This window comes from Tympanuchus pallidicinctus, unplaced genomic scaffold, assembly GCF_026119805.1.
Source record: "Tympanuchus pallidicinctus isolate F22 unplaced genomic scaffold, pur_lepc_1.0 scaffold5, whole genome shotgun sequence".
NCBI classification, from domain to species: domain Eukaryota; kingdom Metazoa; phylum Chordata; class Aves; order Galliformes; family Phasianidae; genus Tympanuchus; species Tympanuchus pallidicinctus.
The window spans coordinates 50,332,043-50,345,827 of record NW_026294769.1 but is presented as its reverse complement, the minus strand read 5'-3'; the positions used below and the strand labels follow the sequence as shown (position 1 = coordinate 50,345,827).

The 13,785-nt window shown below is 41.6% G+C and overlaps 1 long non-coding RNA gene across 1 annotated transcript; it reads right to left on the bottom strand.

The window, feature by feature from the left end:
• Positions 1-788: 788 nt before the first annotated feature.
• Positions 789-11,785, bottom strand: LOC128090829 (uncharacterized). Its single transcript, XR_008211108.1, has 2 exons — positions 11,723-11,785; positions 789-3,078 (listed from the first exon to the last, which is right to left on the bottom strand). It is a non-coding gene; the product is annotated as an uncharacterized LOC128090829 (long non-coding RNA).
• Between the last annotated feature and the right edge of the window lie 2,000 nt (positions 11,786-13,785).

Below are 13,785 nucleotides of genomic sequence, written 5' to 3'. Positions count from 1 at the left end.
CTGGGGGGCGTTGGAGGGTGTTTAAGAAGGAAGAGGACGCTCCTGGTTCTTACTTCAGAGCGAGATTTTGCGATCGCTCTCAGAGAAGAAGGCAGGTTGAGCCGTGCTCACGTTCGCTCACCTTGTAGGAAATGCGCGCTTATTGCGAGAGCAGTTGAATCACCACCCTCCGTGGCTGGACGTGGGAAGAGAACTGAGCAGTACATATTTCAGATGCTTTCATATTGCCCAACACCGGCCCGTTTTACGGGAGCTCAGGAAAGCGCAAACCTGAGACCTTCGTACAAAGCGCTGGGCACAGCAGCCCTGCGCCGAGTCCCGCTGCTGCTGTGCCGCTGGGGCTGCTGTGCCCTCGCTTACTCAATCACACCCAGCGGGACTGCGGGCTGTCCTTCGTGAATGCTCCTCTGTGTCCGCTCTGTTTTGTTTTGATATGGGAATGACATTGGCAATGCTGCGGTATTTTATCCCATTTTCTCATTAAGACAGTTTATCCAAATATGTTTCACAAATATGTTTCAGTATTTCCTTGTGATTCAGCCCCGGGGTCCAAACTCTGCTGGCCATTGTGAGTCTGAGATAGCACCACCGGTACGATCCCATCATTTACATTCAGCGTTGTAAGCTGTGCGTCATTTGTTTTTTTTTGTGAAGAGGGGAAAAAAGTCCACTGGTACAATGTGGTTATTGTTGCTAATACCAAAAGGAACCAGCTGGGAAATTCCATATAAAAACTGATGGCATTTCTCCGACTTTTTTGAGTATAGGCAGAAAATATTTAAAGCGTATTCCTGATGAACACAGCGTGTGTTCACTCACATTTGCATGCCTTTATTCAAGAGGATTTAGCAACTGCAAGACGGAAATGAGGAGGCAAAGCTGTATGCACAGAAGTTATTAAGAAGTGTGTGTGACGTGGAATAGCAAATGGAAATGCATGTTAGAAGTGTACTGGTAATGCCTTGTTTGCTCATTACAGATCCTTTCTGGCAAGCGTGTTGGCAATCGCCCATAATCACACATAGAAAATCCTATGCAGGTAAGTGTCCTTGAAGAATAAAATAAAAAATATTCATTTATGCTGTGGGAAGGAATAAGATTTCTGTACACTTCAGAGAGCCTCCTCCTATTTAATCTTGTTATAAAAAAATCATTTCAGCCCAATTCCTCTGCTCTCTTTATGTCAGGTCTCCACTGACGTCAGAGGCAGCACCATATAAAGAACAAGGAGAGGATGAAGCACGACAGAGTGTTTGGCATGGCAGGCTTCCTTAGAGTGCTGCTCGGGGTGCTTACAGGGGAAGTGGAGCCAGCAGCACTACCAAAAGGCTGGGGTTTTAATTACATTAATCTTTGTCACACTGCTCCTATGGTATGTGATGCATGCTAAGCACACACAAACATCCATCCACAAATTCAAAGCCTGTAGTTCTTAAAATCAAGTCACATGCTGTTCAGCGTGGTACTTGCAGGCTTATGTCCATACCAAGAAGCTGCTAGTGTGGGCCTGGCACTGACTGGGGCTCAAGGATGGCAGCCTCCTCCTTTTCTATCTCCTGCCTATATCAGGCTCCATTCTGTGACTCAAGCTTCATGGCAGAGCACATGAATGAACCACAGAATGGCTTAGGTTGGAAGGAAACTTAAAGACAGTCTAGTTCCAACCCCCCTGTCATGGGCAGGGTGTCCATCCACTGGATTGAGCTGCCCAGGATCCCATCCAACCTGGCCTTGAATTAGGGATGGTTCTCTGGGCAGCTTGTGCCCATGCTTCACCATTCTGAGTAAAGAATTTTATCTAACCTAAGTTTCCCCTCTTTTCGTTTTAAAACCATTCTCCCTTGTCCTATCGCTATCAGACCATGCAAAAAGTCAGTCCCTCTCCTGCGTATAAGCTCAAGTACTGGAAGGCTGTAACGAGGTTTCCCCAGAGCCTTCTCCATGCTTCTAGTGAAGGAGTTGGGTGCTGGTAACAGCATAACTGAGATAACACTGTAGAAGCTGCTTACCAGGGACAAGAAGTGAGGTGTATTAGCAGCAGAAGAACATTATGTGCATGAACATAAATCTGTAGAAGCTCAAGCATCTCGGATAAATGTCCAGTATGATACATAAGCTTGCTCCTCTGCCACAGTGCTGCTGAAATCTGTAGAACGATACATACCCGTGAGGCCTTCTTGCACATATAGAATGTGTAGGAGCAGTTCCTAAAGCAAATGTTCACAAATCCCATGGCAGTAGAAGCATTATAAATACATTTCAAGCAATACAAACACAGGGAACAGATTAGATAATTAATGTACCCTTTTGATTACTCACGACTCTGACATTAACGCTGTGAGTAGAAAAGATGCCATTGTCATCCAGTCTCCCATTTCTGTACTGTTGCCAACAATTATTGTGTGCATTTTTTCTCGTTTGGAGCAATCCCCACACATTCTGAAGGTGTTTAGAAACTAATAAAAACATTTTTCTTCATCTCTCCTATGTTTCTCAGAGTTAGATCATACTTAAATGTGGTAAACAAACAAGTCTACGGATTTCATAGTACTTCTGAATCATACCCCTAAGTGCAAACAAAAGCTGCGCTGATGCCTTCAGTAAATGCAAACTGTTCACTGAGGTACTTCTAAACTGTTCGTGACACTCATCCTTGGCCAAACAACAACACAAAGCTTATGCTTCGCTTTGGCCCCATTTGATCTCATACATCCCAGCACAGTGGTTGACTAAGCACCAGAAGGAACGCATCCTGTTTGTCCACGATTATTATTATTTTGGAATCACTGAAATCACTGAACATGTCAGTATAGATGAAAAAATGGCACAGGTTCTTCCTCTGCAAAGCTTTTTTTTTCCTCTGCTTTAGTCAGTTGCCAATTTCTGCGAGCATCCTAGCTCCAGGAGTAGTCACGAAAAACATGCATCAGCCTCCAGGGTGGTTTCAGCAGAAGTGCTCACAGTGATCACCACAGTACTTGTAGTCTTTTTTGTTGTTGTTGTTTTCTTCTTGACAATTTTGTCTCTGCTCCTGTAGGACCATGCAGCATTGTGATTCATGCCAGCTGTTCTGTGAAACTTAAATTACAGAATTTAATATTTTGTCCGACTAAGGTCTGGTAGAGGGAGATCTTTCTTGTATTAAAAAAATAATAATAATCCTGTACTAGTAATTTTTCATGAGATGATAATGTAAGTGTCAACACTGCAACTCTCATGTCATATCAGTGCAGTAGAAAAGGACTGCCTGCCTCTGCCAACTTCTGGTTATTACTGATACAGTCAGCTGTGAATACACATTTAAGGAAACAAGTATATCAAAATGAACAACCTTGAGTACATGAATAACCTCAGTTTCCAGACTAAAGCTATGCCACGATTCAGTGAAATTACACCTACTGAGTAAAGCCCTATACAGTGTAAATATAATGTCATCAAAGGCATTTCATTATTAGTTTTGGTTTTGACTGGAACATTTAGCTAGGTTGCTCTGAAAGTAAAGCTTTCTATTTATTTCCATGGAAACAAACTGCACAATAACAGTGTTTGATAGACCAAAGTCTCAGCTACAAAACACTATTTTTCAACATAGTCATCACCATTAGCTGTGTATTTTCACCAGCAATGAACAAAAACCTGCATGCCATGCTCATGAAAATCTGCATGAGCTGAGGTAACCCACTGTCACTGTCAACACTGCTGAAATGCCTCAATATGGTCATATCCATTTTTTGGTCTCCATAAATGTTCAGCAAGCATCAATGAAGACCAGTGCGTGTAATTTTTTCTGCTTGGAGGAATTCAGTCCCACACCTTTGCTTTACATTCACTTCCATGTCAAACACCATTTTGTCAAACTTCCCCTATGCTACCATCTGTCACACAGCAAAAAAAAAAAAAAAGGAATATTGGTGGGAAGGTTCAAGTCCTACTGCCATTCCAACATCTGCCTCTGGGGTTGTGGGCAAACATAAAATAGGAGGCATTATTTTCAGAGCAGTCGTCATATTTGTGTACACACCTTCCCATTCCAGGCTTTTTTTTTTAACTCAGTAATGAGTTTGCTTACATGACAAGCACCTTGTATATCTGTGTCACTAGAGATACTATAGATAGTCTCCTGCAAAAGGAAGAAACTTGATTTCTGTCAAATTGTCATAGTGAGTATGTTGTCCACACAGGATCAAGTTCTCTTCTAGATTAAAGATATATCAAATGCTTCTACCTTCCTCTGTGTTGAACAGGGATAAAATCTGGCTTTTGAACAGGACAGACATCTTTTCACAAACCAACATAGTATAGTTTATGAGGTGATACAAGCTAATCTATGATGAAGCAGCATTTTCATCAAGCCTTTACTTGTAGTAGTTCTGTGATGAAGGCAGAACATATTTAGATGTTTAAAGGAACAAGCAGCTCTTGTTAGGGAAAGTAAGAACGTAAAAAGATGGCATGCAACTGTTAAGAAAGGGCTCCAAGTATTGTATGATCAATAGTCCAAAATATTACTTGACTGTGGCCATGAATTGTACCAGATCCTCTGAAAAGCTGAGGGAGGGAAGAATTCTGGTGATGACTGATAGTGATGTCAGCTTCTCCTTGTGGACAAGGTTAAGTTGTGGGAGCTGTGTGCACAAAATGCACTGGTGTGACTCCAGATTCTTCTTCCCACAGCTGAAGGCTGCTCACCAGACCTTATGCTTGCACAGGCTCACTGCCAATCAGAGACACACCACTCCAGCATGGAAGCTGCACCATAATTGCTTGCAGGTTACAAGAAATTTACATGCTAAAATATGGCTACCTCTGCCTTGAAGACTCACATGGCTAGGTGTTAACATCAGTTCATGTGGATTATTTGCTGCACAGGAAGTAATGGAGACTAGGATGATGTAAAAACCCCTCTGAGCAGGAGCAGCTTGCATGTGGACAGGAAAGCAAGACAAAGGACTGATCGACAGCATCAGCAGAAACAGCAGCAAACACAAGGGCTCTGAACACCACTGCAAATTGTGCAATACAAGACGTTGATTGCATATAGACCTGCAGTCATTTGTCTGCTCACTGACCTTGAAAACACACCCTCTCTGCTTCATCTATTCTTTACAAGTGATGTACACTGACAACAGGCTGACATTTCACCACAGGAAGGGTTCTGGGGAAAAGGTTACCCAGAATTCATTGTGGACAGTTAAACTATTGCAGACCCAAAAACCAACTGCCAAACTGAAAGTCACTTTGGAGAGTAATTATGGGGTGCTTCAGTAACAAATAGTTATTTTGTCAAGTTATATAACTTGTCCAGTTAGATTAAGATGCCAGTGGCAGAATCAGACCTGCATAAATAGTGAACTGTCTTTGTCATTACATTTAGAATAATCTGTAATTGTGCTCAACAAAGAAATGTAATCAGAATCCTTGCATTTTTTAATATGTCCATTATATAATATGTTCTATATTATTGGCAAAACTAAAAACTATAAAAAACGTTTTAAAACTACCTTTAAACATTTTATCAGAATAAACCTAAATTTAAATGAAACTTAATTCAACATTCTCAACATTCTCTGAACTTTCTGCTTGAGGTATCTTCTGTGGGGACAGGACAAGGGGAAACAGCCATAAACTGGAGCATAGAAAGTTCCACAACAATTTGTGAAGGAATTTCTTCACAGCGAGGGTAACGGAGCACTGGGACAGGCTGCCCAGGAGGGCTGTGGATTCTCCTTCTCTGAGGATATTCAAGACCTACCTGGATGCCTATCTGTGCAGCCTGCTGTAGCAGGCCTGCTTTGCAGGGGGTTGGACTCGATGATCTCTGGAGATCCCTTCCAGCCCCTTCAGTTCTGTGGTTCTTTGATTTTCGTGTATTATCTGCATAGTTTTTGCCAATAAGCTCCTTCAGATGATGAAAAACTGAATTTTCTCTGAAAGCAACATGTATCAGCCTTAAAGCCCTCCCACTTCTGAGTCTGATTCAATTTACGCTAGAAAAACGTAGTAGGTGTGGATAGTTCAGAATTAGATAAATGTGATAATTGTATTTTGGTCTTTTTAAAATTTTAGTCATTGAATCTTGTAGTCACTGAAAAGTAGATTTTACTCAGTGGCTTGTGTGCAAGATTTCACATAAGTTTGTGCCTGGCAGACATGGCAGACTTAGAAAAGTGAGCAAAACTAGCTTTAACAGCCTTAGGTTTGGTCAAAATTGCGATCAGTCTCAGGAAAAGAATTTGTATCATCAAATCTACCTGCTCTACAGGTTGCATGTTAGTATTTCATGCCTGCATAAAACCCACACAAATGTAATGTTGCATTTATCTATATTACATTCCAGGAAGAGTTCTGAGAACGGCAATGGTATATGACTGCAACAGCCTCATTAAACACACACACAGATATATATATATATATATATTTCCTTCAAAAAGACAGAAAAGAGAAAATAGGTTACCCTTTAGTGTTAATAAAATGCTAAACAAACCTGACTGCATGGGACTTGGCTCTGAAACAAACTAAATATTTTGTCTGGTTACAAGGCATGTAATAGCTTCTGGATGAGGTATCAATCTGAGACATCTTCTGCTTTATGCTAATATTTACACAGGGGATGAACAGGGTTCTTAGCTTACGTGTCATTAACATAAAAGTCAGTATGAGTAATATAAGAGAACAGACACACAATGTCACATGTATTATCTTTTCTCTTAACTGTCTCTTATTTCACTTCACAGCATTCATAAACTACCAGGTCCAGCGTAGCACAAGCTGGTGGCAGCATGTCATGTTTACCATGAACACTGACCTTCACTTCAGTACTTATAACTGGCAGTTACTCCATACATGTTGTTCTTCCCTCAAAATATCCAAATTTCTTTTGAAGCATCACTGTCTGTTTTCTGGTCCGTATCTTGACTCAAATCTTTCTGAACTCTTGATGTGTTTTATCCTCATTTCAGAATCTAGAATCTAGTAGACATGGCCCAAATAATGACTTTTGTTTTTCCAGCTTCTCCACTGCATTTGTTAACACTCTTTCTTAATGCTTCTAATTTCTCTCTGGGCAGCCTGGTCTAGTGGTTGGCGACCCTGCTTATGGCAGGGGGATTGAAACTAAATGATCATTATGGTCCTTTTCAATCCAGACCATTCTGTGATTCTGTGATTCTCTCCCACTTTTCCTTACACTCTTCTTCTGTGGATAATTCATCCAAATCATCCAGACATTCTGTCTCTGCTTTTCTGTAGTTTATTTTACTCTGTTGTGGGATGTGATTTGATGAATTTCTGATAATATCAGTTCATATCTTATTTTTCAAGCATTAGCATGCCTTTTGATCTTTTGGGTTGTTTTCCAGAGAAGCCTGTTAGAACTAAATATGGATTTCTATCTCATTTCTCCCTTACACTTTCTGCAGTGCATATGAAGCTTTTCAATCTGGTGGCAGAACATCTAAACTCTTCAAATAAAAGGCTTGTCTGATTGCAAGCATTTTTCCTGTTAAGTGACAGGTATACTTCATTCCCTCACTTAAGAATTTAGTCTTTATATGTCTACGGTGATAACAACCTGAGTTAGCAGGCTTATCTTTAAGAATAATATGATCTGAATTTACAAAACAATCTTATGAGAATATATGAGTTAGAAGTTAAACCTGCCTTTTACCTGCACGTTTGTCAGGCTAAATGTAACAGTGAGGAGTAACCAGGCTGAGGCTGAGCTGTCTATGACAGCAAACATTTGCATTTCTGTGTCCTCTAGAAACACTCCTTTCCTCCTGCTCCTATTTTCTGAAAATTGTACAGCCATAATGAAGTGGTAGTTAATCTCCACTTTCACCAAATAGTTTAATCATTAATTATACTCATTAAATTCTTCCAAACATCCAATCTAATTTTCTCCTTTTAGTTTAAAGCCATGCCCCTTGTCCTGTCACTATCAGACCCTGTAAAAAGTCGGTCTCCCTCCTCCCTATAAGTTTCTTTCAAGTACTGGAAGGCCACAGTGAGATCTCCACAGAGCCTTTTCTTCTCCATACTAAACAAGAGAGATCCTCCAGCCCTCTGATCATCTTTGTAGTCCTCCCCTGGAGCTGCTCCAAATGCTCCATATCCCTCTTCTACCGAGTGCCTGGGGCCAGGATGCAGTACTCCAAATGGGGCCTCAGGATGGCTGAGTAGAGGAGAATAATCCCCTCCTCCCCCTGCTGGTCACCACTTTTCTGATGCAGCCCAGAACACTGTTGGCCTTTCAGTCTGCAAGATCACACTGCTGGTTCAGGCCAGCTTTTCATCCATCAGGTCCCCTAAGTCCTCTTCAGGGCTGCTCCAAGTGACTTCTCCTCCCACGATATATGCATTTCTGTGCCTGAACCAAAGTGCAAAACCTTGCTCTTGGCCTTGTTGAACCTGGGTTGAAATGGGTTTGCTTTTTGAGCCTGTCCACATCCCTCTGGATGGCATACCTGTTTTACTGCATCAGCTGTATTACTCAGCTTGGTGTCATCAACAAACTTGCTGAGAGTACACTCAATTCCACTGTCTATGCCATTGATGAAGATGTCGCAGGGTCAAGTTTCCTGCTTTCACAAATGCTGCCTGTTACTTCTATACATTTTTTTTTTTTTTTTTTTTTAAATACAAAAAGGGATGAGAGCATTGTTAATAGCCATTTTCACAAGGGTTCTTGTTTCCTATATAGTATGTTTATCTTCGTCTAAGAGAAGACAAGGAAATACCTTCCTATGCTTGCTTTCCCTTCCTTACCCTGCTTATCCTCCCTAAACTACATGCTTTTCTAGCAAATAGTGAAATAAATTTCAGCACCCAAACTCTTCCCACTTTATAATACCACTGTTGCAGTTTTACATGTATAAGCAGTTTGCAGGTAAAGGCAATCATTTTCTAAAACTGATGAGAGCCAGCAGGTGCAGCTGCTTAATTACACTTTGCTGTAAAACCACAGACCATGACAGGTAGGTCTGCTTAACAGTTTTCAGTCCTGCAGTTATCAGGCATCACAGTCTGGGGCTGAATGGAAAATGTCTGGCAGTACAGTGTCAGAAAAAGCAAGATAGTATTGTTAAAGAACTAAATAGCAACAGTCAGCGTGCTCCTTCTTGGCACGCTTTTACGCAGTTCAGGTCCTTTTCTGTTCTGTCTTTTTTTGCAGGTCCAGACATCACGGCTTTTCAGCACTACAGCCATTCCAGACCACACAGATATTACAGGTGCCCAAATGCACCTGCAGGGTTGCTGGGTAACCAGAAATTCCAGGCATTTGGGGAAGGCAGGTGCAAACAACAAAACAGTGAGCTCATGTGCTCAAGCCCCTGCTGCACTACACAGGGTGTGCTAAACATCTTACTGGTGTTTAAAAAGGAAGTACTCTGCAGACAGGCAGCAAATGACTGCTATTACATAACTCTACTAGGCAAGCTGCTAGCAAGCCTTTGTTTTCTTTGTTGAATCTCATTTTCATGAACCTAGGGTAAATTGTTTCACTTTTGAAATTCCTAGCACATTCTGGTCTGCTTGTATTATTTTCCTGACTGCTCTTGTTATATTTATTTGCTTACTGTCTTATCCTTTCTTGTTTACAAATAAATAAATATAAATACTTATGAATTAGGAGCTTCATGAAAATTTAAGGAAATATCAGTTCCTTAGAATAAAAATTTATACATACCTCCATGATATTGAGTCTGTAAGAGAATTTAACAGATATTGACTGTAGCAAGAAAAAAAAAAAAGCCACAAATAACACTAAACAATATGCAGTTACAAAAAAAAAAAAAAAAAAAAAAAAAAGAGCACTTTCACTGTAAGATTGGAAAGACATACTTAGCCACAGTTGGAGCAACTCCATTTTCTAGGCTTCCTATATAATTTAAAAACTGAACAACGTACAGATAAAACAAGGCACCGGCTGTCCACTGTCAGTACAAACATGTTTGCGTTGAGTCGCTCAGACTTTTGAGGCACCTCGTGATGACAACTTTTACACTGCTTATCTCTGTTTCTTGACCTTTGGTAAGTGTTAATACTTCAGACTATCCCGGGTGCACTCTTGGAAGCTATTGGTGTACAGATCTCATCAGATCAGATTCCCTAAAAGTAACAGTGCAGTTTCTCTTCTTGTAGACATGGAAAGGAAAAATAGCAATACTGAGGCACAGTGTCACAGATTAAGGGGAGACAAGAAAGACGTTGTATTGGTTAAGAAACTGCCCATTAGAAATCGTGCTATGTAGACATGGTCATTAAATGCAACATTACAAAAAGTGGACTCTGTTTTATGGTACATTACTGTTTGCTCCCGTTAATAGAAAAACAAACAAACAAACAAAAGAAAGAGTGATTTGAACAGCCCTAGGCTGCAGTCTAGCTCTTTGCTTTTCTTTCTGCCTGCCTGACTCACAAAATGAAAGAACAGTTAAGCATTTCTCCACTGACTGTGTAAAGGTAAGATGAGGACAGCCTCCCTAATCACCCTGTTGATGGCCTCCACTGACAAAGTGGAGGGACACTCTAACTCCTTCTTTATTAGGGGCATTCCTTAGTTACGATAAAATTTAAATCAATCTATATTATGCAAAATTGGTGCTGAGTAAGAAGCGTCCCTGAGGTTATAGAAAACATGAGCTATCAAGTATAGAAATAAATTGTTCCTCCACTATATTGGGATTCATCTTGATTCTCTTTTCCCCTTTAGACTGCTAAAAAGAAAATTTGGATAAATTTGACAGATGCAACTGCATCTTATTTACCAGCTGAAACACAGCTGAAAATGTCATACCTGCCACACGCCTCTAGAAGCCTCACTCTGCAAGACACAGAGCATTATTTACAGAACCACAGAAACTCCACGGTGTTTTGTACCTTTGACCTTTGCCAGAAAAAACTCGATAGCCTTTCTACAGGTTAAGGCTTTACATTTTAATCCCTTGCATCAAACAACAGAGTCTTACTCCTGCCTTCAACAGGGTTTATAAGATTCCTTTCACAATGCAGATTTAATTATTCAGACATGGTATGCATACTACCGTGTACAGAGATAATGAGTGAGCATCTAAAGGGGTACAGCTGAATGCATGTTCATTCATGCTGACCCAAAAAGACTCTTCAAAAATGGAGACTGAAACCATAGAGTATCAGAAGCCACATCAAATTCATTTGTCTGTGTGCTGGCTGTAGTGCAAATGTGGATATAAAAGTAGCTTATCTTCATTTTCTGTTACAGTGGGTATTCTGATTGTATGGACTTGTATCAACCACAAAATCTCAACAATGATGAGAAGTTCTCTGAAAGGTAAAAGGCCTATATTTTTGTGATTAAATCCAACTTGCATACAGAGTGTGAAGGAAAGATTATAGCAGACACGAACACATGGCAGCAGCCCGCACCCATCCCCTGCAATTCTTTCCTCAGCGAGTTGAAATCCCTGTTAATCCGCTCCCTGCTTTCAGCTCAGAACCAAATTTCTATCATGCTATGCCTCGTAATTCTCATAAGGCTCCGGGCCCGGCGTGGCAGGAGCTCGCCCTGCTCCCCACACAGGGCCGGAGCGAGGCAGCAGGGTCCGCACCGCGGGCTGAGATGCAGCCCTTGCTGCTTGCTCAGCTCTGTGCGATGGCACTGCGCAGCTCAGCATCAGGTAACCCGTGTTACGTAACGGAATGTGGTAACAGCGCAAAATACGAAGCGTGCTTGCACACGTACCTACTGATCCACGCCTTCACGTCTGCACATGTATTAACATAGGGTATGATAACAGAAAGTCGGACTGTCAAGAGCCATACCACGGCTAACCCGACCTCCCTCACCGCTCCCACCCCCCGAGCAGCCCGCCCCACCGCGGCCCGGGCAGAGGCGGCGCCAGCTGCCGCTGTGATGGCACTCAGCGGCTGTTGGGTCACTGCTGCCACCTGGCGCTCAGCAGCGGCGTGCAGCCCGAGCGGTGCCCGCCCAGGGTCCCGCTGGAGGGGTGACGCCGGCTTGTGGATGCGGTGTGACAGCAACAGCCTCGTGCCAACTCTTTGTGAGGGAACTGCGGGCTTCCCAGCTGCCCGTAATTTATAGATCTGTTTTGGGCTAAGTCTGTAGCAAACTCCCCCTCTGAGAGATCACAGAATCACAGGGTTGGAAGGGACCTCAAGGATCAATAAGCTCCAACCCCCATGCCGCATGCAGGGCTGCCAACCTCCCCATTTCATACCCGCCCAGGCTGCCCAGGACCCCATCCAACTTGGCCTTGAACACCTCCAGGGATGGACGGGGCATCCACAATCTGCCCTCCTTCAACTTAAAACCATTTCCCTTGTCCTGCTGTTATCAACCCTTTCAAAGAGTTGATTCCCCTCCTGTTTGTAGGCTCCCTTTAGGTACTGAAAGGCTGCAATGAGGTCACCCTGCAGCCTTCTTTTCTCCAGGCTGAACAAGCCCAGCTCCCTCAGCCTGTCCTCATAGGGGAGGTGCTCCAGCTCCCTGATCATCTCTGTGGCCCTCCTCTGGATCCTCTCCAACCAAGGCTTGCATTTATCAAACAACAAACAAGTAGTAACGATTCTACATAAACAAATAGAAAACAAATTGCAATGATATCTTCAAAAATAAGATTTTATCAGAACGCCATATCTGTGGGACACTGCTATTTTAGGCCAGAGATAGAGGCTGTTCATCCAATAAATGTATTTGCATTTGTTGCAATAACTCTTTTTCAAAATCACTCCTTCAAAGCAGGATGTTCACATATGCATCCTGTTCGTCCACACTGTAGATCTGTATGTCAGTCCTGGGAGATTACAGTTCTGGAATGTGCGCTGGGAAAATTATTTTTCTACTGATCTGTACAACAAAAAGATTGTGATTTTTATGTGGACATTAAACTCTGAAAAATGCATTATCTTTGATGACAAAATATGTTTCTCTGCATTTCTCCGTATGCTGAATGCTGCTGGTAATATACATTTTTAATCACCTCTACTATATTACTGCCTTAAACTACTTTCTTCAGTTTCATCAACTATAAGCAACTGGATTTGTACGTCTAGGCCCCATTACAACTGTCTGCTGTGATTTTTGTCATCTCTCATTCATCATTTAACACTAGCTCCTACATGCAGTGATGCTGTGGTATCGATATGCATCACTTTCACACACTAATGTCTCAGTCTCCTACATTTAGTCCTTGCATAGGAGTTCCCTGGAAATACCTGCAAACTGGTTTCACAGCTTTTTTTTTCTCTTTTTGTTCCCTTTATAAACTTCCACTTTGTTATGGTGCATAAAAATAAGTTGGCAGTGATTAAACAACCAATGTGCTAAGTTTCTTGCTTTTTGAGGGTAACCGTAAAAATCTTTCACATCCTTTTTTGTTGTTGTTTCCCCACTTGAACTTAGCCAGCGAAAAAGCCTGTGAATCCTTCACATCACATAGAAAGCTCATGCAGCCAGCTTTTACATGTGCATCTGTCTTTTTCATAGCAATGTATCTGACTCAGTAGATCAATTCCATCTATCTAAAAATTCATGGCTTGTATTAGAGGAGAATAACTATTAGTCCCACAGATAATAGGCAAAAAAAGTACCACAATGTGAGATCAACCTTTCTGAGGTAATAAAGAACATCAATCTCTTAGAGAACATCTGTGGATGACCCAGTTAGAGCTCACACTTTAGAAACTGAAGGTAAGCCTTGAAAAGCACATCCATAGAAATTAAGCTTCCTTGACTATACAAGGCAGTTAACTACTATTTTTAGAGATCTTCTTTGAAAATGAAAG